This window comes from Mustela nivalis (genome assembly GCF_964662115.1).
Source record: "Mustela nivalis genome assembly, chromosome: 6".
In the NCBI taxonomy this organism is placed as follows: domain Eukaryota; kingdom Metazoa; phylum Chordata; class Mammalia; order Carnivora; family Mustelidae; genus Mustela; species Mustela nivalis.
The window spans coordinates 18,069,082-18,092,354 of NC_139025.1; the positions used below are offsets into that span (position 1 = coordinate 18,069,082).

A 23,273-nucleotide genomic window follows, 5' to 3' on the forward strand; every position below is an offset into this window, starting at 1 on the left:
AATATTGTTAGAATATATTACTAGTTATTCATTCTGCTAATGGACATTTTTAGTCATTTCCTGATTTGGGCTGTTATTCAGAGTGGCTGTCTTGTATTATCTTATGGCACACAATTCTGTTCTATGCTTGTACCTAGGAATGAAATTGCCAGGTCATAGAATAGACATAAGCTTACATTCAACATATATTGCCATTTTTACAAAGTCTCAGTTCACAGTTTCACTAGTAACATCTTGAGCGTTCCATAGTCTTGTCAACACTCAGTATAACCTTTCCAACACATTTTAATGTATTTAAAAACACATTTCTAGGGGAATTAGAGAGGGAAGAAACATTATTTATTCTTACTGAGATTAGGAGCTGTATCATTTTATCTAAATGTGTTTATTCACTACTTGCTTTGCCTTGCCTTGTCAATCCAGCTCAATATTTTGACAATATTTACTGCGTTCTACCCAAGAAAAAAATGTGCAAAAAAAGCAGAAAGACCTAAGCAAATGGAAAGGTATCTGTGCTCATGAGTCAGAGGACTTAGTATTGTTAAGATGACAGTACTTGCAGGGCACCTGGGTGGCTCAGTGGGTTAAGACCTCTGCCTTCAGCTCAGGTCATGATCCCAGGGTCCTGGGGTCAAGCACCACATCGGGCTCTCTGCTCAGTGGGCAGCCTGCTTCCCTCCCTGCCTCTCTCTTCCTGCCTCTCCGCCTACTTATTCTCTCTCTCTCTCTGTGTCAAATAAATAAATAAAATCTTTTTTTTTTTTTAAATGACAGTACTTCCTAAGTTGATCTATAGATTCAACAATATCCCTTTCAAAATCCCAGCTGCTCTTTTTGTAGAAATTGGCAAGCAAATCCTAATATTCATTTAGAAATGCAAGAGATCTATAATAGTCAAACTGGAAAACAAACAAAATTAGAGGAGTCTCATGTCCCAAAGCTGTAGTGTCAAGCTAGTGTCGTATTGGCATAAGTATAAATACATAGACTGAGAAATACACGAAGAATATAGAGGTACCAGGATGGCTCAGTCATTTGAGTGTCTGACTCTTGATTTCAGCTCAGGTCATGGTCTTGGGATCTTGGGATCCAGCCCTGTGTTGGGCGCTGAATTCAGCGAGGAGTCTGCTTCAGGATTCTCTCTCTCCCTCTGCCCCTTCTCCTGCTTGCTCTTTTTTTCTCTCTAAAATTAATAAATCTTTAAAAAAAATACACACACACATACACACACACAACTAAGAGTCCAGAAGTAAACTTGTTAATTTCTGATTAGTTGGTATTCAACAAGACAGCCCTGTGGGGAAAGAACAGTCTCTTTTAATGAATGATTCTGAGACAACTGCATATCCACATGGAAAAAATTAAGTTGGGGGCACCTGGGTGGCTCAGTTGGTTGAGCGACTGCCTTCGGCTCAGGTCATGATCCCGGGACTCCGGGATCGAGTCCTGCATTGGGCTCCCAGTTCCATGGGGAGTCTGTTTCTCCCTCTGACCTTCTCCCCTCTCATGCTCTCTCTCACTCTCTCTCTCTCAAATAAATAAAATAAAATCTTTAAAAAGAAAATTAAGTTGGACCCCTGTCTCCCACCATATACAAAAATAACTAGGGGGACGCCTGGGTGGCTCAGTGGGTTAAGCCTCTGCTTTCAGCTCAGGTCATGATCTCAGGGCCTGGGATTGAGCCCCCCATCGGGCTCTCTGCTCAGCGGGGAGCCTGCTTCCCCCTCTCTCTCTGCCTGCCTCTCTGCCTACTTGTGATCTCTGTCAAATAAATAAATAAAATATTTTTAAAAAAATAAAAATAACTAGGGGCACTTGGGTGGCGTGTTAAGTGTCTGCCTTAGGCTCTGGTCATGATCCCAGAGTCCTGGGATCAAGCCCGGCATCTGGCTCTCTGCTCAGCAGGAAGCCTGCTTCTCCCTGCCCCACTTCCCCTGCTGCTTGTGTTCCCTCTTTTGCTGTGTCTGTCTCTGTCAAATAAATTTTTTTTTTAAATCTTAAAAAAAAAAAACCCAAAAAACCTCTAAATGGATCAAGGGCCTAAATGTAAGAGCTAAATTTACAAAATTCTTAGAAGAAAACATAGATGCAAAACGTCATGACTGTGGGATTAGTCAGGGATTTCTTTCTTTCTTTTTCTTTTTCATTTTTTTTTTAAAGACTTACTTATTTTTGAGAAGGAGAGTATGTGCATCCAGGGGAGGGCAGAGGGAGAGGGGGAGAGAGAGTCTTAGGCAGACTCCTCACTGAGTGCAGAGCCGCACTTGGGTCTCAATCTCATGACCCTGAGATCAGTTGGATGCTCGACCAGCTGCACCATCACGGCACCCAGGCAGTGATTTCTTAGTTACAGCACCCAAAAGGACAAGCAAGCAAGAAAAATAAATTTTCCATCAAAGCTTTTGTTCTTTGAAAGACACTTCATCCATAAAGTGAAAATACAGCCCTCAGAATGGGAGGAATTTTGTAAATCATGTCTGATAAGAAAAAACCTTTACAACTCAAACTAAACAACACAATTAAAATAACCCAAGTAAAAAATGGGCAAAGAATTCAAATAGGTATTTCTCCAAAGAAGATACACAAATGGCCAATAAGTGCAAAAAAAAGAGAAGGTATTCAAACCTGTTAGACATTAGAGATATTGAAAATCCAATGAAAACCATAGGAAACCACGTTACACATACTAGCGTGGCTAAAATAAAGACAGTAACATCATTAGTGAGGATCAGAAAGCTCCCATGTTACTGGTGGAAATGTTAAGTTGCCCAACCACTTTGGAAAACTAATATTTTTATTTCCAGCTCCTCCCAAAGCAGACACCATAGAATTAGCGTCTTACCCAGAATTCTCTTCCTAGGTATATTCCCAACCAAACTGAAAGACCATGTCCACATGATAGCTTGTATGTGAATATTTATAAGCAGCATTTTTCATGATAGCCAAAAAGTGAAAACAGCCCAGTGTGCATCAGCTGATGAGTGGATGAACAAATTGCGGTGTGTCCATGCCCAGACCGTGAAAAAAGAACGGAGTACAGATGCACGCTACAACATGGATGAACCTGGAGACCATCGTGTTAAGTGGAAGGAAGAAGACACAATAGGCCACATAGTATATTTTTCCATTTCTATGAGATGTCCACCGCAGGCAAATTCAGAGAGACAAAAAGTAAGGTTAATGAGAGAGGAAATGTGGACAGACTGCTAACGTGGTTGGAGTTTCAGGGCGGGGGGTGGATTATATACCAGTGATGGTGGCACAACTTTGTGACTATACTAAACACCTCTGAATTGTACACTGTAAAGGTGTGCATTTTACAGACTGCGAATTACATTTCAGTAGAAGGAGAAAAACTAAAGAGAGTAATGAGGGAGTACAATGATATAAGCTGTAATAATTTGGAACAGTCAATTAATGGAATAGAATTACAATTCCAGAAAGGTAAGGAAAGGGCCTGCTGAAGAGAGGCCCTACCTAACCATACAGTATATTACCTTTTAATACACTGTCAATTGGTTAGCTCGTACTGGGTTTTCCCATGTGTGATTTTATACTTTAAATATACCAGATTTCCCCACATGTATATCTTTCTCTAGATAGTTGGTGATTGACTCTAAGGGAGGTAAGAACGTGCCCAAGATCTATATACAGCTAATGCATCTCCCACTTAAGTTTTAAGGCTAGAGAGAAAAGAAACCTATGCTCCCTCCCTGTGAAGAAATAACTTTAGAGCCAATAGTAGTTCTCAACTAACCAAGAACTCTGCTGCCTTCCTAAGACACTTGGGAAACGTCTAGGGGCTTGTTTGGTTGTCGCAGTCTGGGCTGTGAGGAAGTGGTACTGGCATTGATCACCAAGGGGTCGGTGATTCTAAATGCTTTTCAGGACACTGGACAGCCTTGACCAAGAATTGTTAAGTCACTAGCAGTCTTACTAAGAAATACTGGCAATGGTTGACTGAAATTTTCCAAGATCCCCCTCTTTGAAAGGTGGAACAGTATTAGAAATCCTGCAATGGAGATTTGGAAGTGTTACCAGTCAGGAGAACCAGTTCCAAACTCAGATCCAGCTCCTCACCACATGAAGATCGGTGCTGGAGAGACAGGTGATGATGGGAAAGGAAAGGTTGCTTTATTCAGGAAGCTGGCAACCTGGGAAGAGGGTAGACTAACGTCTCAAAGACCATCTTCTCCATCCAGGGCAAGGCCGAGTGTTTTGAAAGGGAAGGCACGGGAAAGGGGAGGGGGCTGCATACAGGAGAAGCCGGGTCCAGCCAGTTCCTCCTGAGTGGACATGAGCCTGATGCCTGCTGGCATCCTGGCAGCTGTTTCCAAATGGAGTCAGGCCTTATCTTCTGGGAAGGTTGAGTCCTTCATGCCTCAAAGCCAGTGGTCTACAAAGCTCAAAGAAAATAAGTCAGGTCTGCTACAGGTCAAGGGACTTAGGTCAGAAAGCAAAGAATGCATAAGCCTGAAGCAATTCAGCCCTTAAGACCAGCTGAAGTGCTGTTGCGAAGGAGGATACAGGATGAACGGAAGTCTCCGGGCACCACCTCTTTCCCTAGGAGCAGATGGAAGGGGCCCAAGAATCCAGGAGCCAAGTGGCCTCAGGGGCAGGCACTCTCAGTGACATCAACAGTTACTCAGTTCTCCTTTTTTGTTCCTGTTAACTAGGATTCCCGTATAAGACCTACTTAATATAGAAGCTAGAGTGAATCAGTGAGCAGTGGTTAAGGACACAGTCTTAGAAACCAGAGGAACCAGTGGGGGTGCCAGGGTGGCTCTGTCAGTTAAGCCTCGGACTCTTGGTTTCAGCTCAGGTCATGATCTTGGTCAAGAGATGGAGCCCTGTGTCTGGCTCGGCGCTCAGCAGAGACTGCCTAAGTTTTTCTCTCCCTCTTCCTCTGCTCTTCCCCATCTCTCTAAAATAAATAAATAAATCTTTAAAGAAAGAAAAGAAAAAAGAAAAAGAAAAGAAATAACTAGAAGAACCAGGGAGTTAAAATCTTGGTTCATCCAACAGATGAACCAGGTGTTGGTTTGTTTCCGCGGCCACGGAATAACTCTCGAACCTGCCGGTTTCTAAAAGGGGAAGGAGGGCAACCCTGCTAAGCCTCCTCTTCCTCTCAGAAGTTACTGATGCAGGAAAGATGCTGTGGCTTAAGTATTGAGCATGAAAGGAATTTTGATTCTCAGCTGAGGTCTACTGGTCTCTTTTGAAAGTGTCATTGTGATTTTGCATCTGAGATCTTCTACCATGCAAATAATTGACTGTTCTCAAAACTGCTGTTATAACAATAGTTAAGGCAGATATGATTCCCTCTTCACCTCAGCTCAAAATACTTCCAGGCTGGCAAGAGATTGAGCTGTTGTCCTAACATGGGATTCAGATGTAGCACCATTAGTATAAGAGAATGCCAGTTTAGATTAATAAGAATCAATATATTCTTGCATTCACTCATGGTAGACTATAAGGTAGTATCTTATCAGGGGGTAAGGCTGGATGGTAGTCAACATGGAAATATTTAGAGATACAGCAACTGAAACAAAAAGGAAAGGGAAGAAGCATTTATTGAGCCTGGCACTCTGTTTGCTATACTAGGTACTTTCTGTGCCTTAAAGGGAACAGTACGAAGAGCTTTCTTAATCACCATGGGAATAGCCTTTGAAAATGTAGTTTGCATGTGATCTCATTACCTGATATTATATAAACATTTGTTTAAGAGATCTTTAAGATATAACCTCATTGTAGATTTCAATGGCAACATATGCTTAACATAGCAACATAATCCAACCACAGCAAACTATTGGAAAAAGTAACTTTCCAAGTAGCAAAACTGAGACATTTGGACAGAACATTAAACTAAAAGGTTGGTAGTTATATTCAGTTCTTAGATATAAGGTATTAAAGAGATAGTATATGGGGGGAAAAAAGTATATGAAATACACACAATAATGTGTTTAATAGTCTAAATTAGAACAAGGTGATGGGTAATATTTTTCCATATTTTATCCTGCCTTATGACCCTTACCTCACAGTTAATCCTAAAAACTAATTGAAACCATTCTTGGCGCTACCTGGTCTGTTTGGCGGACCCTCAATTAAGAAAACCCTTATCTGCTTTGAGATTATGACCTTTAAGAAGGGGGGAGTTCTTCGGGAGAAGAAGTCTTTTCAAGAAGGAAAGAAGTTCTTCAATTTCAAATTCTTCCAGCCCATTATAATTGATTGGAAAGTATAAGTCTGAAGAGTAGCAGTAATTTTATTTTATTTTTCCCAGGAAAACAGATTATGTCAGCATATCCAGGAAATCTAAGAAGATTAGGAGCTATCTAATGGAGTATGATATGAGTTAGGGGATCAACTCTGGTTGAACATCATTTCTATTTGTGTCCTTTATTTTGAAAGATTTCAGTTAACACTGGAAATGTTATTTTTGAAATTGCAGACTCAAACACATTTTTTTGATTATGTTATAAGTTATATAAAAGCTCATCAGCTAAATCGACAATTATATTGCTATTTATTTATATTTATTTATGCTATATTCTTTGAAGCATATGTTCTGAGTAGTTAGCCCTAATGCCATTTAAGACAAAAATGTCTGCTGCCTTTTATATACCCTTACTTTGTACATAGGTCTTATCCCATTTTTTTTTTTTTTAACCAGTCCTGAGACTTTAGAAAATTTGTAGCTCACAGAATACTATCTGTTCTGATTGACACCTGTTTGGGAGGGCATATGAAATTTTATTTGAGTAATGATCCAGTAGTTCCTTCAAACATTCACGTTTACATGGCTGAATGAGAATCCTGGGGAATCTGGATTAAGACATAAAAAAGTGTACCTTTTGGAGAACATCTGGAATGCAGTTGGTTCAACTTCACAATCTACTTGGCAGTGGTTAATATATATAGCTCCAAATCTAATCCTTTTTCGTAAAAGTGATATAAAATTATCAATATAGTTTATCAGTAGGTAGGTTATCATGATGCTCCTCCTTTTTAGGCTTTCTGTTTCTTTAAAAGAATTAATTCTAATGATGCCATCACAGTCTATTGATCCTTTATTACTTCCTAAACATAAAATTTATTGCAAAGAAGTTGAGGATTCAAAAGGGCATATTAAAGTTATCTTTTACATTTTCTGAGAAATTAAATTATGTACTCCTGTTTCCTTTTCTTTCTCTCTTTTGTACGACGGCACAGATTTTGACTGAAGAACTCTACACATACACATAACCTCCGAGTGAGGCTTCGTTGTAAAGTTCAAGAGAATCAGGGTAGAGGTTTTCCTCAGAATTGCTTTGTTGCTTTTTATCATCCTTAAAAGTAAAGATTTATTGGGGCACCTGGGTGGCTCAGTGGGTTAAGCCTCTGCCTTCGGCTCGGATCATGATCTCAGGGTCCTGGGATCAAGCCCCGTGTCAGCCTCTCTGCTTGGTGGGAAGCCTGCTTCCCCCTCTCTCTGCCTGCCTCTCTGCCTACTTGTGACCTCTCTGTCAAATAAATAAATTAAAAATTTTATTTAAAAAAAAAGTTAAGATTTATGTTTGAAAAGTAGAGAAGAATGCTGACCTCTTCTTTCACCATCTGTGTTCTCAAAAAGGATAAAGACATTTTAAGAGTTAGATTTTTTTTTTTTCAGTAAAGCTAAATCTTTTTACACTTCACATGTTTTAAATCCCTATTGGAGGGGCATCTGTCTGGCTCAGAAGGGAGCCTGCTTCCCGCACCCCCTTGCCTGCCTCTCTGTCTACTTGTGATCTCTCTCTCTCTCTCTGTCAAATAAATAAATAAAATCTTAAAAAAAAAAAAGTCTGCTAAAATAAAATTGGGATGTTTATTGCTTTTTCTCCTGGCTGCAGCAAAAAATCACTATAAACTTTGTCTTTTTCAAATGAGCTGCATTAAAACCATACTTTCTCAATACAAAACTCGTTTCAAAATCTTCAAAGTGTTCAGATATCAAAGACAAATACAGATTTTTTTTCATTAATGATAAGGAGAAACAAGAGATCCAGTTGTTGTTGTTTTTGTTTTAAGATTTTATTTATTTGTCAGAGAGAGTGAGCGAGAGAGTGAGCAAGGAAGTGAGCATAAGCAGGGAGAACAGCAAGCAGAAGCAGAAGCAGGCTCCCTGCTGAGCAAGGAGCCCGATATGGGACTCGATCCCAGGACCCTGCAATCATGACCTGAGCCAAAGGCAGACACTAAACTGACTGAGCGACCCAGGTGCCCCTCAAGGTTCTTTATACTCTTAACGGTTTCCATTAAGTAAGTCCAGAAGCAGAAATGTGCACACATCCCAAAGCATCTTCTTCATTGGCTTCCCGTGCTTTCTTTGCATTCTGGTCCTCTTTTGCCTTATCGACTAGTGGTATTAACTGCTGGTGTTCTGCTAGAGTCTTTAATGATTCCAAAATGAAAGGCAGATAATTATACTTCCTTTTGATATTTTCAAATCTTTTTAGTTTCTGTATTTCTTCTTTAATAAGCATCTGGTTTCTGGGAACCTCTGACTGAACAGCAGTTATATTATTACCCTGATCTGTATCCACTGGTTCCTCAGCAAATTGTCTTTGTAACTCCGCTATCTTCTCTTCATATATCATTTTTCTATCAGATACAATGCCCATTAAGTTAAATCAAATTTCACCTTTGCCGTACTTTTGTACCCTTTTTTCTATGACTAGCCTCACTGCACTGACCCAGTCATCTGGAGGCGCGTACAGAAACCAATCAGTCCTTCTCTTCATCCACCTAATTAATGCAATCTTCCATTTACAGGAACATAACTGACAAAGTGAAAAGCATCTTCTTTTGCTGATGTCTTTGCACCAAATTCAGACATCTGCTGTCTGGCAAAACTGTTGTGTACGTGTCAAATCACATCTGAACTGTTGAGTGCCAAACCTTTCATAGCTGCATCAAACTTTGTGAAAATTCTTGAAACTCTGATAAAGTCTCTCCTAAACAGACACCTTGATGGGTACAGTTCAATAACACACTTACTATGGCTTGAGTAGCACAAGCATCTTTAATTACCTGCTTGGCAAATATATCCTGTCAGGTCCAGAGTCCTGAACTACAGAGCCTGCTGGTTCTTCTCCTGGCTGCCACTTGAAAAGAAAAATTAACCCATCAACTGGCTTTAACTCTTCAAAATTCTCAGGCTCTAAACTCCTTAATTCTTCCACTTGGGCTCTTTGGCAACCAAATTCTTTAGTGAGTTCCGTGAAGATCCTAGGGTCCCTTTTTATGAGGCACCACTCCCTAGTACTGCCTGTCATGGCCCAGGCCACAGAATGCCCTGGCTGCTACCTCAGGCTCTGTCCACCTCCCAACAACGGCCACGGGCCACTGATCTCAGTGATCTCAGCAAACCTGCCAATGAGCTCCTTATTTAGCCCCTCGTCATCCTGCCTGCTCCCCCCATAGCCTGCTTCGGTCGATAAGTGTCTACCTTCGACTCAGGTCACAATCCCAGGGTTCTGTGATAGAGCCCTACCTAGGTCAGGCTCCTTGCTCAGCGGGAAGCTTGTTTCTTCCTCTCCCACTCCCCCTGCTTGTGCTCCCTCTCACTGGGCCTCTGTCAAATTTTATTTTATTTAAATAAAATCTTTAAAAGAAAAAAAGGAAAGAAATAAAGGAAGAAAGAGAGAAAGAGAAAGAAAGGTAAACACCTAAAGAAGTTGAATTTGGAGACTACTAACATTTTTTTGAAACCTTATCTAACATTAAGATACAAAACTGTTAAAAAAACAATAGTACATAAAAATAAAGGATAAAAATTTCATTTATTTTAGTGTCTATTTGGTAGAAATACAAGAGACAGAGAAGTAGCATCATAGTCTTTACACTAAAGACAAAAATCTTACGAGGAAGACTACAGAGAAAGGGAAGAATGTATCGTGTGCTAGGCAAACAGACATGAAACAAACGGATGCTGAGTATCCACCAGTGTGTGCCAGACATCCAGGCCCTGGACACACTGTATGGAACAAAAGAGACAAAACTGCCTGCAAGAGGCGTACATTCCGATGTGGGAGGTGGACAATGAGAAAATAAATACCCCACTCGGCTGGTGTGTGAGAAATGACCTGGTGAGCCGAACACGATCTCCACAAAGTGCACGGCCCAGAAAAAGAAGCACACCTGCCATTTCCTAGGGCAGAGTGAACCAGCAGGTGGGAACAGAGCCAGTCAAGGGAGTGTATGGTACAGAAGGTCCACAAGGGGCCAGATAACAAGGGATTCACAGTCTTCACTGTAAGGAAGGCTCTGACTCTGACTCTGACTTTGACTTTGAGAAGCAGAAGAGTCCCTGGGAGAATTCTTAAACAGAAGATTGATAAAGCTCTCTGGTGTTTCCACAGGATCATCCTGACCGCTGCATTTAAAGAGAGGTGAGGACAGAAGCAGAGAGGTCGTGGGAGAGGACAGTGGCTTGGACTAGGGTGACAGCAACAGGTATGAAAAGCAGATGGGGGGTATATTTTGAGGGTAGATAGAAATGTTGCAAATCGTTAAAGCGCATAGAAGATACATAATAAATATTTAACAAATGAATGAATCCTGGATAGGAAGAACAATCTGGACTAGAGTACTCAGGAAAGATATCCAAGAGTCATCATGCCGCACTGAACTCTCTGCATGGAGGTCTCCCACTCCTCATTTTCAGCATTGTTAATTTATCTTAATTCTTCCAAATAATTTTTTCTTGATCCTTCTATAACTAGTAAATCCATGTGAAAATAGAAGTCTAAGTTAAGCCAGTAACAATGGGGATACAGAGTAGCAGAGAGGTTCAAAGATAATAAGGAGGCACAATCTAAAGGCCCTGGTGATTAAATATATGGAATGTAGAAGCAAAGAAAATGTAACAGTGATTTCTTGTTTGGACAACTTCATAAATAGTGATGCCATTATTTGAGGGAACACAAAAGAAAAAGCATGTCTGAGGTGGAAAAGCCTAAAAACTTTAGAGAAACAAAACTCAATTTGGGGGCTCAAGTATTTTTAAAGTCTAAAGGTTTAAAATTAAGTAGGTCAAGCCGACTACTTCTAAACTTAGATTGGCATATTTAAAGTTAATTACTGTTTGGAATGATGAGAAGATTCTGGAAATGGACAGTGGTAATGGTTGTACAATGGTGTAAAATGTACTTAATGCCAGTGAACTGTAGACCCCAAATTAGCTAAAATGTTAAAAATTTTATGTTACATATATTTTACCACAATGTTCACTCACTAGAGGTCAAGGTTCTTTTTAATGAGATATTAATTCACATTCTATACAGTTCACCCATTTAAAGCATGCAATTCAATGTTTTTAGTACATCTGCAGAATTATGCAACCATCATAATCATTAACTTTAGAACATTTTTATTGCCTCCCCCCCTAGAAACCAGCACACATCGGCAGTCAATCATTCCCATTTCATCCCAATCTTCCAGCCTATATGTCAGGTAAATACTTTTTTTGTTTTTGAAGAATGCAATATAATTTATCCCAAACTCACCTTTTTCTATGTAAATAAAAGACTTAAGGGATAAATTCGAAAAAGTCCACACCTCTTAAAACCCTAAGTCCTTCTCCACCATTAGCTTGGTGGTAAATACACAGCTCTACTAACAAAAATTCCTGGAAAATTTTTCTGCATTTTAGATGAAAATCATACCAATCACTAAATATGAGCAATTTGTTTTTCATTTCCATTTTGTTTTGTTATTTTCTACCAATATTTTGTGTATTTCTAAGCTTGAAAAACTTCATAGGAACCAAGAGCACTATGAAAGATGAAGGACAGGGTAGGGTGCTTGCGTGGCTCTGGGTTAAGCCTCTGCCTTTGGCTCAGGTCATGATCTCAGGGCCCTGGGATGGAGCCCTGCATGGGGCTCTCTACTGAGCAGGGAACCTGCTTCCCCTCCCCTCCCTGCCTGCCTCTCTGCCTACTGGTGATCTCTTTCAAATAAATAAATAAAATGTTAAAAGAAAGAAAGAAAGATAGATAGATAGATGAAGGATAGAAGTAAAAAAAAATCAGGTTATGGAAAAATTTCTGGCACCTTTTAAGACATGTCTCTACTCTGTACATCATTAATTTGTTCTTTTTATAAGTTTCTGTTTCTGTTCTTACACCTTTCGTGTGTTGTCTCCTGACCTCAAAACAAACTGCAAACTCTGAGGGCAAATACATTTTTCTCCCCAGCATGTCCCCCCAAAATATACAAACATTCAAATTGGTCTGAGAAAATGGAAACCCTTTTATGTGTTCAAATTAATTCAGATTTATAGCTGAATTACCTATATTCAATTACACTAAGGCAAATAATAATGAAATATCTCATATACAAAAAGCATTCTGACATCTGAACCTTGACATCCAGGTTCAAATTCTGGCTCCATCACTTGTAACTTTGCGACCTTGGGTAAGCAGCTTAACCTCTCTGCTGCTTCACTTTATAAAGGAAGGAGAACTTTGTCTAATACTTGTTCTGAGAATTTATTTACACACTTAGAGCAGTGCTCAGTAGATAGTAAACACAGTAACATTTTCACTATTATCATTTCCCTCCATTCATGTATTGTTCCCTTAAAATTGTGCCATTTACATCTTCCACATTACATGATCTGACCCTCTAGCTTAGTTTTCAAAGATGAAATAAAGGATCCTCTTGCTTTCCCTCACTGTTTCTAGTCCTCCACTTTCTAATCTCTTATCACACTCTTAACATATAACACAGGTCACAGCTGATATTACCATCATTTAAACACATATGACACACAGAAGTCTATAATTTATAACTACACCTCATATATTACATCCTCTACCATACACTACTGACTTTCCAAAGCTAGTTTTAACCAGTGTTCCCTGATCTCTGCCATCACATCACCCATTAATTGCCATCCAGATGAGACCAATTACCTATGTAATTGGAGTATTCAAGATGGCAAGCAGAGGCCCTTATTTTTGAAAACCACTCCTCACCATAGCAGGGATGGGACCTGGTCTCTACCAGGGCTACAGAGATTCTCTCCCCTAGTCTGAAACAGGCATACAGAGTTGCTTGTGTTGATGTTTTAAAACCTGAAACCATCAGAGAGCCATTTTTAAAGTAAGACATCAAAGCAGTAAAAACAGGTCTGAGAAAGACAGGAAATAATAACTTCACTGTTTCTTCCTAATTTCACTCCTGAGCTTTAGTCTGGACACTTCTGAAGTCAGACTATCTGGGTTTATGTTCTGGCTCCACTGTCAACTAGCTGTAAAGTTGTGGCTAGGTCACTTAACAGCTCTGAGCCCAGTTTCCTCATCTGCAAAATGGAATTGAAAATGACGATGATGATTTCACTTACTTTGTTAGCTTGTTTTAAGGATTAAGTTAAATAATACGGGCAAAGTGCTTAATAAAATGCCTTGTACATGATGTTTAAAAGCTCACTGTTTCAATTACTTTGTTTATATATGTAACAATTTACTATTTTTATTATTTTACTTATAACAATATTTTAAGGACTTATTCTTCTTTCTTCAAATTGGAAAAAAGCCAGGAAATAGATGAGTATATATACTTTGTCTTCTAAGGAGGTACTAGAAATCTTGAGCAAAAAGAGAAAAAGAGAAAAAAAAAAGAGAGAGATAAAAAGAGAAGAAGAAAGACAAATGACTCTTCTACCTCTAAAACCTAATTAGATGCCAAAAGGGGCAGAATAAAAATTAATAAAATAAAACACAGAAGCTGTTAGGAGGTATTAAGAAATGCTAGGAAAATGTCGCTTATTTTGAGATTTCAAAAGACTGAATGCTTTGCCTTAAGAAGTTTTTGAAGATACTATGTCATTCTTCATGGCTGGCACATGGTAAGTAGTCAAAAAGTGATTGCTGAGTGAATGAAATCTTATTGTGCCTTAAACTAATTGGGGGGGAAGGGAGCCAAAATCAGATAAAAGAAAAGTAGTAAGAAGTTCTATCTGGATGTGTGAAAGATCAGATACCAATTAAAGGAATAATATGCCTTAAAAAGACTAAAAAAAATGTAACAAACACAGCTCTTATCTGCTAATAAAATAAATTTAACAACGTATTCTCAATTAACTGTGCAGATGGGGGTAGAGTGAGGTACAGCAGTAATGGTGCTCAGATAACCAAAAAAGTCTCCATCTGAATTTGAAATTTACGTATTTTTTAATTTTTAAAGATTTTTATTTATTTATTTGACAGAGAGAGAAGAGAGAGTGTGTGAGCCATGAGGAGTGGAGAGGGACAGAGGGAGAAGCAGACCCCCCACTGAGCAGGGAGCCCCACATGGAGCTCGATCCCAGCACCCCGAGATCATGACCTGAGCGGAAGGCAGACACTTAACTGACTGAGCCATCCAGCTGCTCCTGAAATATATTTTACTATCCAAAGCAGACTTACTTACCTTATTGCTAACATTTTTATTTATTTATTTTTAAAAAGATTTTACTTATGTATTTGACAGAGAGACACACCGAGAAAGGGAACACAAGCAGAGGGAGTGGGCGAGGGAGAAGCAGGCTTCCTGCTGAGCAGGAAGCTGGATGTGGGTCTTGATCCCAGGGCTCTGGGATCATGACCTAAGCTGAAGACAGATGCTTAATGACTGAGCCACCCAGAAGCCCCATACTGCTAACATTTAACTTTGGCAAAGTCCACAAAGGGCAGTTCTGCCAAGACGGGAAAAGACTAACACCATATCCCCTAACAATATTTAGGGGAAATGATACACATGTGTAGTTGCACAGGGGGATCAGGATGACAAATGTGCCATAATCTATTTGCAAAACCAAAAATATACGAAACATGCAAAATCCACAAATAAGCAAAAATTAACTAAGAAGGTCTGTTTACAAACACTTTATATATACAGAAGAACAAAAAATTCAACCCAAAGCAGCACATTCATCTGTCAAAGGTAACTTTTCCCAAGCAATGCCTTATCATGGCCTATTTTCATTTCAATTACTGTTTTGAGCTTAGAAATGAGAGAATTCTAGGTAGAGAGACTGCGCCATCTGGTTATAACATGACCCTTTTCAGGAGGGTGAGGGATCTGCAAGCACATGTGTTCCAGCATAATCCTATGGAGATGTACGTTCAGACAGGCACAGAGGAGACTGCTTCTCCTCCTGAATCTCCTGTCATTATGGCAGGTTTCTGGCAATTCCACGGTTTCTTCTACTATCCTTACAATTCCCAGTCGCTACTCCCAGGCTGCAGTAACATCTGTGATGCCTGACACAGTATCAAAGGCCTTCACTAACTAATCCTACTTCTTGCCGATCATTACTGGCTGAGTTCTCAGCCCCTGCCTTGAAGAAACTTCCAGAAATCATGAAATGTGTGTCTGCACATCTGGCATACTCCATTCCTTAGTGTATGATAGTTCTATCACGTGCGCACATTTGCTGGCCATTACATACAGGTTAAAACTGATGTCAGTACACAAAACACAAAAGAAAAAGAAGACACCGCCAAGGCTCAAGTCAAGATGAGAAAGAGCCTCCTGCCCAAGAGTTACCTGTGTTCTGCCAGGGCACAGGGCAAATCTCATTGGTCTGAAGTTGAGGAGGGCAACTGGCTGGACTCAACTCTCACCAACCATGGGCAGGAATTAACAAGGAACAGTAACAGAATGGCTTGTTTTATTTTTGTTTCATTTTCTAATACCTCAGAGAGAATTAACATTGTAATACATTAGTCTTATATGGGGTGCTATCAGATGAAGGTACCCACATGAAATGCTGGAAAAATATGGAACATTGCACTTACCATAATGACAAGATTCTGATATTCAAGCCAACTTGGATATGATCATTTGTTTAGGCATTGTTAGTGCCCTCATTTACAGAGAACACGCAAGCTGACAATCTTCTCGCAATGCGATTTCCTTCTCTCTCTCTCTTTTTTAAAGATCTTATTTATTTATTTGTCAGAGAAAGATTGAGCACAAGCAGGCAGAATGGCCGGCAGAGGCAGAGAGAAGCAGGCTCTCTGCTGAGCAAGGAACCCAACATGGGACTAGATCCCAGGACCTTGGGATCATGACCCAAGTTGAAGGCAACCTCTTAACCAACTGAGTCACCCAGGCAACCTGTGATTTCCTTCTCTTCATTCTTCTTAAGCACTATAAACACACAGGGTAGCGGAGGTATCCTAGCAGGACTCACCTGTTTTCTGTTCTACCCAAACTACGGAGTACAGTCCAACAACCCTAGATCAAAACTGACCCGGGTAACTGCTAAAAAGGCAGTAAGCATTCTCATTTTCTTCCTTCCCATAACTACCAAACTCTTCTAATCAAGTGGTATTGCTAAAAAGGAGTGACAGTGATAAATCTGTAGACCACGTGCCAAACGGCTGACACGGGCTATCCACGCACACACAATCATAGAGACCGTACTTTCTGTGACCTATCTGTGATATCTGGGTTTTGAAAATGAGCACGGGTCAGTTTTATAAAGAATAAAAATAGATGAATACATTCACATTGGCATTAAAAATCGTGCATTTTGGATCCTGAAGACTGATCCCTGAGCAGCAATAATGCATTCGTGTTACAGATGATCTACTTTCTGGCAAACTGCCCAGGGTGTAAACATCATGATCAGGACCAACTAAAAATCAACGAACACACAGAAACTAAAATATAAAGTTAACTAACTTAATATTATAAAAACGGTTTACATTTGAAGAGAACCAGAGTTTAGAACCCAAAACTGCGTCCTCACTGCCAAGCACAATATGGAGGAGGAAAAAACAGGCCTAGTACAGAATTCATTCACTTAATTATTTCTACTGAGCTGGAAAACTTTGCAGGCAAATGTTAGTATTTAAAAAAGCATCAAGAATGCTGGGACAGCTGTATGTCAACTTGACTGAGCCACAGTGACCAGACATAGAGTCAAGCAGAATTTGGGTGTGCTTTGTGAGCATGTTTTGGATGAGATTAACATTTGAATTGGTGGACTGAGTAAACCTGAGGAAAGACTGTGGAGGTGGGGGGCACCTGGGTGGCACAGCTGGTGAAGCTCCAACTCTTGGGGTTTCAACTCAGGTTATGAGTTAGGGTTGTGAGATTTGAGCCCCGTGGTGGGCTCTACGCTCAGTGCAGTGTCTGCTTAAGACCCCCTCTCCCTCAACTCTGCCATCCTCCCCAGCTCTCTCTAAAATAAGTAAATTAACCTTTAAAAAGGGGGGGGCAGGGGGACTGTCCTCCCTAATGTGGGTGGGCTTCATCCAATCGTTTGAAGGCCTTGGGAGAACAAAAGGGCCCTCTCAAACAGGAGGAAGTCCTGCTTGTGATGCTGGCACATCAGGTTTTTCCTGCCTTCAGACTTGAACTGAAGCGTCAGCTCTTCCGGGGTCCTGAGATTAATGGCACTTCGACTAGAGACTAGAATTCTATCAGCTTTTTTGGGTCTGCAGATTGCCAAATGCAGATCTTGAGACTTGAAAGCCTCCATAACTATGTGAGCCAATTTCTTATAATATCTTCTTTTCCGTTCTCCTTCTTCCTTTCTATAAAAACACCAAACAGGAAAAGCCCAGCAAATGCTTTATGATAATGATTGCAGCTTTGATGCCACAGAAAGCTTAGGATCCTGTCCAAGAAACAGCCATTTATTCTTCTGACCAACTTATCCCAAGCCCAGTGGGACTCAAGGGATACTTAATAGAATATTTTCTTTCTTTCTTTCTTTTTTTCTTGAAGATTTTATTTATTTACTTTAAAGAGAGAGACGGCGAGAGAGCGAACACAAGCAGGGGGAATGGGAGAAGGAGAAGCAGGTTTCCTGCTGAGCAAGGAGTCCAGCCTGGGGCTTGATCCGAGAACCCTGGGATGATGACCTGAGCTGAAGGCAGATGCTTAAGGACTAAGCCACCCAGGCACCCCAACAGAACAATTTCTTAAACAATGGCCACACTTTTACTCAGACGTTAAAATTAATCCCCAGCTGCTGTTAAAGCTAGTCATCTTCTACTATCACCTTTCTACTTCTCTCCTCAAATGGTCACCATTCCCACTGTTAATGTTTGAAGAATCAGCACAGAATTAGAAAGAGTACTAACCCATACAATTACTGTACTTCATTTAAACAGTTTTGATTATAAAGAAGAGATAAGAACCCCCTCCCATATCAAACACAAAAGCTAGGTACTTCCTTTACCCTTCATCAATGGCAAAAAATAGGGCTTGAGGGAAGACCTCACCCTGCCATCTGTGGGGTGCTGTTTAGGAATCACAGAATGGTACACATTATTCAAATCACATACAGCAGCATCTGAGACCAAAAATCTTACAGCCATATTCTCTGTACATTCCTACAAGACCAGGGTATGCTAAAGAACTAAAAACTGAGTAAGTGCAGTAAAGGTAAAGATCCATTAATGGAGAAAAGAAAACCTTTCTAGAAATAGAGGCAAACACTTAGTACTTGTTACAAATTTTGATAACTTTCGCTTACCTTATGAATCTTAGGAGTACCTAGGTACCAAAGTTGATTTCCATGCCAACAGAAATATACTGATAATTAACAAGGTTAAGCCTCGAAGGAACTTCCACTCCATATTATTATTTTTACCTTTTCACATCTAGATGATACCTTAGTGTAGAGGCTGGCAGAACAGTGATGAATTCTTAACTAAGTCATCTAAGTTTCTTTCCTAAAGCAGCAGCACTCACGTTTCTCAATTATCCGTGGTCACCTTCTATGGACAGCTCTAAAGTGGGTGGAGAAGGCAGCAGACAACACTTTTCACTCATCACAGTACTCTGTAGATCAACAGGCTGTACATTTGCCACAAGTACCCAGTCAGGAAGTACTGGAAGGAGTAGGATCTCATAGCTTACTGGAAAGGGGAGAGAGTGACAAAAGAATGCCTAAACACACCAATCAACTGCCATTAAAGGTCCTCCTTTGTTCTTTAACTTCCACGTGAACAGCTGCAGAATTTCAACCTGCAGATTGAAATTAAGATCGCTATGCCTAAAACTATCTTCAAGTACTAAATAGGACTAGGAAAGGAAGTAAGGGTGAGAGAGGAAAGCATGGGATGTGAAGAAAAAAACACAGTGAAGCTATTCCAATACAACCACACTGTGCTGGAATTTCAATTTATGAGTTCAGCTTTTTCACGTGATTTCAGAGAAGGAAGGATAAAGTAACCAGGAATGTTATCTAAAACAAAAATAAAGGCAATATTAGCTAGAAGGCAGGGCAGACTGATTTGAATAACACATTCCCCTTAAGTACCAACTAAATTGCACTAGAAAATCTTTGTTTGAAGGTCCTTATAAGAGACCCAAGGAATAGGAACATAAATGTATCCCTGACCCACTATTTACAAGCAATTTTCGTACTCCACTGAACACTCTTGTAAAAGGGATATTTATAAGGGACTTCCAGAAAGCAGGAGCTCAGTAACTATTTAACACTGAAGCAAAATGAGTCAGGGGCTAGGTCCAGTATCTCCTAGAAGCAGCCACTTTTTTGCTAGACTGGGAACAAATAAAGTGTTCAGCTCAGGCAGTTGTCAAGCTAATGAAAATCAAAGTAGGCAGCTGCCTCTCCCTCCCCTAGGGACACTGTTCCAAAGCAGACTTGGGTGTTCCGTCTCCCTACCAGATGCAGCCGAGTATCTGACTCTACTCTGTATCACTACCGCTCTTTCCCTCCCCTGCACCTAGAGTTTTTGCCAACAGCACACACTGCACAGTGACTCTCTAAAGCACCGCTTACCACCCTCTCTCGAGAGTGGCAGCTTAATCCATTAATCAGTTTCAAGGCCCAAAACTAGGATTTCCTGAGGACTGCTACAGGATGTGCACCAAGCAGCAGGGGCTAAGGCTTAAAGATGTTCAAGAGTTTCAAAGAATGGTTGCCAAAGCACCGTCAAAAACAGACAGCCCTAAACAAAAGGAAGAAAGGAGGCCAAGTGCCTTTGAAAAATTAAGGAACTGAGTTTTATTTATTTTTTAAAGACTTTATTTGAGAGCGAGAGTGAAAATGAGAGAGAGAGAGCATGCGCATGGGAGGTAGGAGGGGGTGGCGAGGGAGGGAGACGCAGACTCCTTTCCCAGCCGGGAGACCAACAGGCCAGGCTTGATTTCAGGACCTTGGGATCATGACCTGAGCCAAAGGTAGGCGCTTAACCCACTGAGCCCCTCAGGCACCCCAAGGAACTGAGTTTTAAAGGGTGCCAGCTCACTGTCAGGACAGAAAGTCTGTATTTGTCCAAAGACTATCCTACTGTCCTTTGAGGCTGAACACATAACAAGCTAATTTTAGACCAAACTCCAGGAATGAGGAAATCTGTACCGTGCTCAAGCACCCACCCTCAGATAACAAGGGTCAGCAAATAAGGCAACTGCTGGTAAAGGTGAGGCTTGGAATGAACCCAGTAGCTGCAGAGGTGGAAGACAAGGCCATAGTGAGTTTCATGAACAAATCAGTATTGTACTTTTAAAAGTGTATAGCGGGCAAGGCCATCTGTAGGTTCCGTACTAAAAAAATTGATTCTGAATTAACAGGCCATTTTAAAAAAGTGAAACAAAAATAAATGCACCTAGACTTAAAGAGCCAACCATGGGTCTCTGAATTCTTAATTCTCTTTCTCTCCTCCAAATTGATTTCTGAGTTCTCCACCCATGCCTCTGATTCATTGCGCAAGGATCATCAGCTCTCTAGAAGAAAGCATCAAATCGTCCAGATTTCCAAAAATGATGAAAGCTGGCAACTTAGTTTTACCACCAAGTTCCTGTTCCACAAGCCAACATGTCGCTTATTTTTCTTTCAAAAGAAAGAGACCATATGTCTGGCCTTCCAATTTCCTTTCCTTCCCAAATTACCACCTCTCAGTAGAGAAGCTCTTGGTTTCCTTTGGTGTAAACAAGTTCAAGCAAACAAACGGCCCTTAAATCCCTTAAAAAATTAGTTTGCATTTTAAACTGAGATTTTCAGGGCACCTGGGTGGCTCAGTGGGTTAAAGCTTCTGCCTTCCGCTCAGGTCTTGATCCTGGGTTCCTGGGATCAAGCGGAGCCCTGCGTTGAGCTCTCTGCTCAGTGGGGAGCCTGCTTCCCTTCCTTTCTCTCTGCCTACTTGTGATCGCTGTCTGTCAAATAAATAAATAAGTAATCTTAAAGAAAAATAAAATAAAATAAACTGAAGTTTTCTTTAAAGTGTATACTCTAGGACCCTGTCCACTAAGACTTCGTGGTCGGTAGAGTGGACTAGAATCCTCATTTCTAACAAGCACTACATCAGTGGTGCTCAACCCTGGCTACATATTAAGATCTGAGGTGCTTTTAAATAACATCCTGCAGGGGCCTCACCCTCTAGAAATTCAGAGGGTCTGTTAGGGGCCCTGACAACAGCAGTATGATTAATTTTGAAGCTTTCATCTGTATAAGCAAGGTTAGGAACCACCACACTAACAGTGTCTCTGATGAAAGGTGGTCCATGGACAAAAGTTCGAGAACATAGTCCCACAAGAGTATACCTGAATGAGGTTCTTCTGAACCTCGCTCCACCACCAAAGCAGATGGCAGGCGGAGTAAAATATTTGGATAATTTTTTTTTTAAATCAATTTTTCTTCAGAAAGCTCTCAAATCTGGCAAGCCTTCAGAAGGGTATCTGGTTCTTAATGGAGATCAGAGTCCATACATCTTCTCACTTGTTTATAAATATTACGTATTCTTGTAGCAATAAATAGCAAAGCTGATGAAAAACTAGGGTCAAGTCTCTTAGACAAGGTCCTTCGAAATAATTCTGGGGGAAAAAAGCACTTCAAATCATGCTGAGGTTTAGAAATTTGTTCTACTGCAAACAAAACAGAGCCTGGATTATAAGGTTCACAAATTCAATCAAGTCGTAAGAATAGACTGAAGGAACGGTCCTAATTTTCAGCTAAATGGTAACTGAATAAATCAAATTTGGGGGGGAAAATCTTTAAAATAAATCTCATTATGAAATATAAATAAGGTAAATGACCCACTTCGGTCTTAAAAAGCAAACAACTCACGGTACTTTAATTAAGAATTAGTTTCTTTATATCATCTTACTAAATCTCCAAAATGAGATACATCTAGTACAGGACTCCTTTCCTGTCCTAGGGGAACAACCTCAAACTCCTTATTTATGCTTTGTACTAAGAAAAATATTCTACTAAATGAACAAGTCTACATTTGTTCAAAGGTTAGCTCCCAGGCCTGCCTGCTGCCTGTGGGCATCTTACTGTAACAGCCAGCTTCAAACAAACTCTCAAACAAGGCACAAAAGGAGAGAGAAACAGATAGGTAAATGCCCCCACAAGGCTTTCATTTGTCTGGCTGATCACTCACAACTAAATTTAGCTATGTTTTAAGAAGTTAGCAGACCAGAAATCAGAAAATTAGAAAGAGTTCATAAATTTTTAATAATTTATGGTTTAATAATATGTTAATATTATTTAATAATATTAATGTTTTAATAAAATGTTAAATGTTGGGCTGGCAGAAAGGGCTACTTAAGATGGCAAAAGTTGCCACCACAAGACCTGAGCTCAGACAGGAGAACAAAGGCCCAAGCAGGAATCTGAGACCCTCCCGCCCCGGGCTCCCGTGGACCAATGGGACCCTGACAAGCAGGAATCTTGAGACCCTTGCCCTGGGCTCCAGTGGACCAATGGGACCCTGACGAGCAGGAGAAATATCCAAATAAGGGAAACTTGCCAAAAGATCCCTGAGCTCTCCCCTCCAGACCCTTTAAAAGCCCCCTCCTCCCTGCCTTCGGTGCGACTTCCGCCACTCTGCTTTCCAGAGTCACGAAACCTCGCCCGAGGGTGCCCACCTCCTCCCCGCGCAACTTTCCTGGCTCCCCTTCTCCTGAGCCCTGAAACTTCGCCGGAGAGCGTTTTTAATAAATCTTGCCTTGCACCCACTTTGCCTGGTGTCGTGTTTATCTCGCTGGAAAAAACTTTACATTAAATATCCTTAATGCAACTTTAGAAGAAGTGGATGCAGTTCAAGAAAGCCACATTCCTTCTATTCAGAGACACCATATTGAGAAAACTTCTATGGTTTATGGGTGCAAATTTCTGCACCATAAAGTGGTCATATTGCTTGCTGACTTTAGAAAGCTTAAACCATTGGTTAAAAAGCCCTTTGGGCTAGATAATGATGAAGCTAATTTACAAAAGGAAAATCTTTCTTTTCCTTTGATAGCTGGTAATTTACAAGAGTGATAAGCTTCTTCTT

At 40.5% G+C, this 23,273-nt stretch overlaps 1 protein-coding gene and 1 pseudogene across 2 annotated transcripts in view; both read right to left on the reverse strand.

Moving 5' to 3' along the window:
• Nucleotides 1-23,273, reverse strand: part of SPTLC2 (serine palmitoyltransferase long chain base subunit 2) — a 114,425-nt gene that overhangs the window by 21,753 nt on the left and 69,399 nt on the right. The window lies entirely within an intron of this gene.
• On the reverse strand, nt 8,223-9,394 carry LOC309866189 (ubiquitin carboxyl-terminal hydrolase isozyme L5 pseudogene; annotated as a pseudogene). Its single transcript has one exon. The product of its transcript is annotated as a ubiquitin carboxyl-terminal hydrolase isozyme L5 pseudogene (transcript).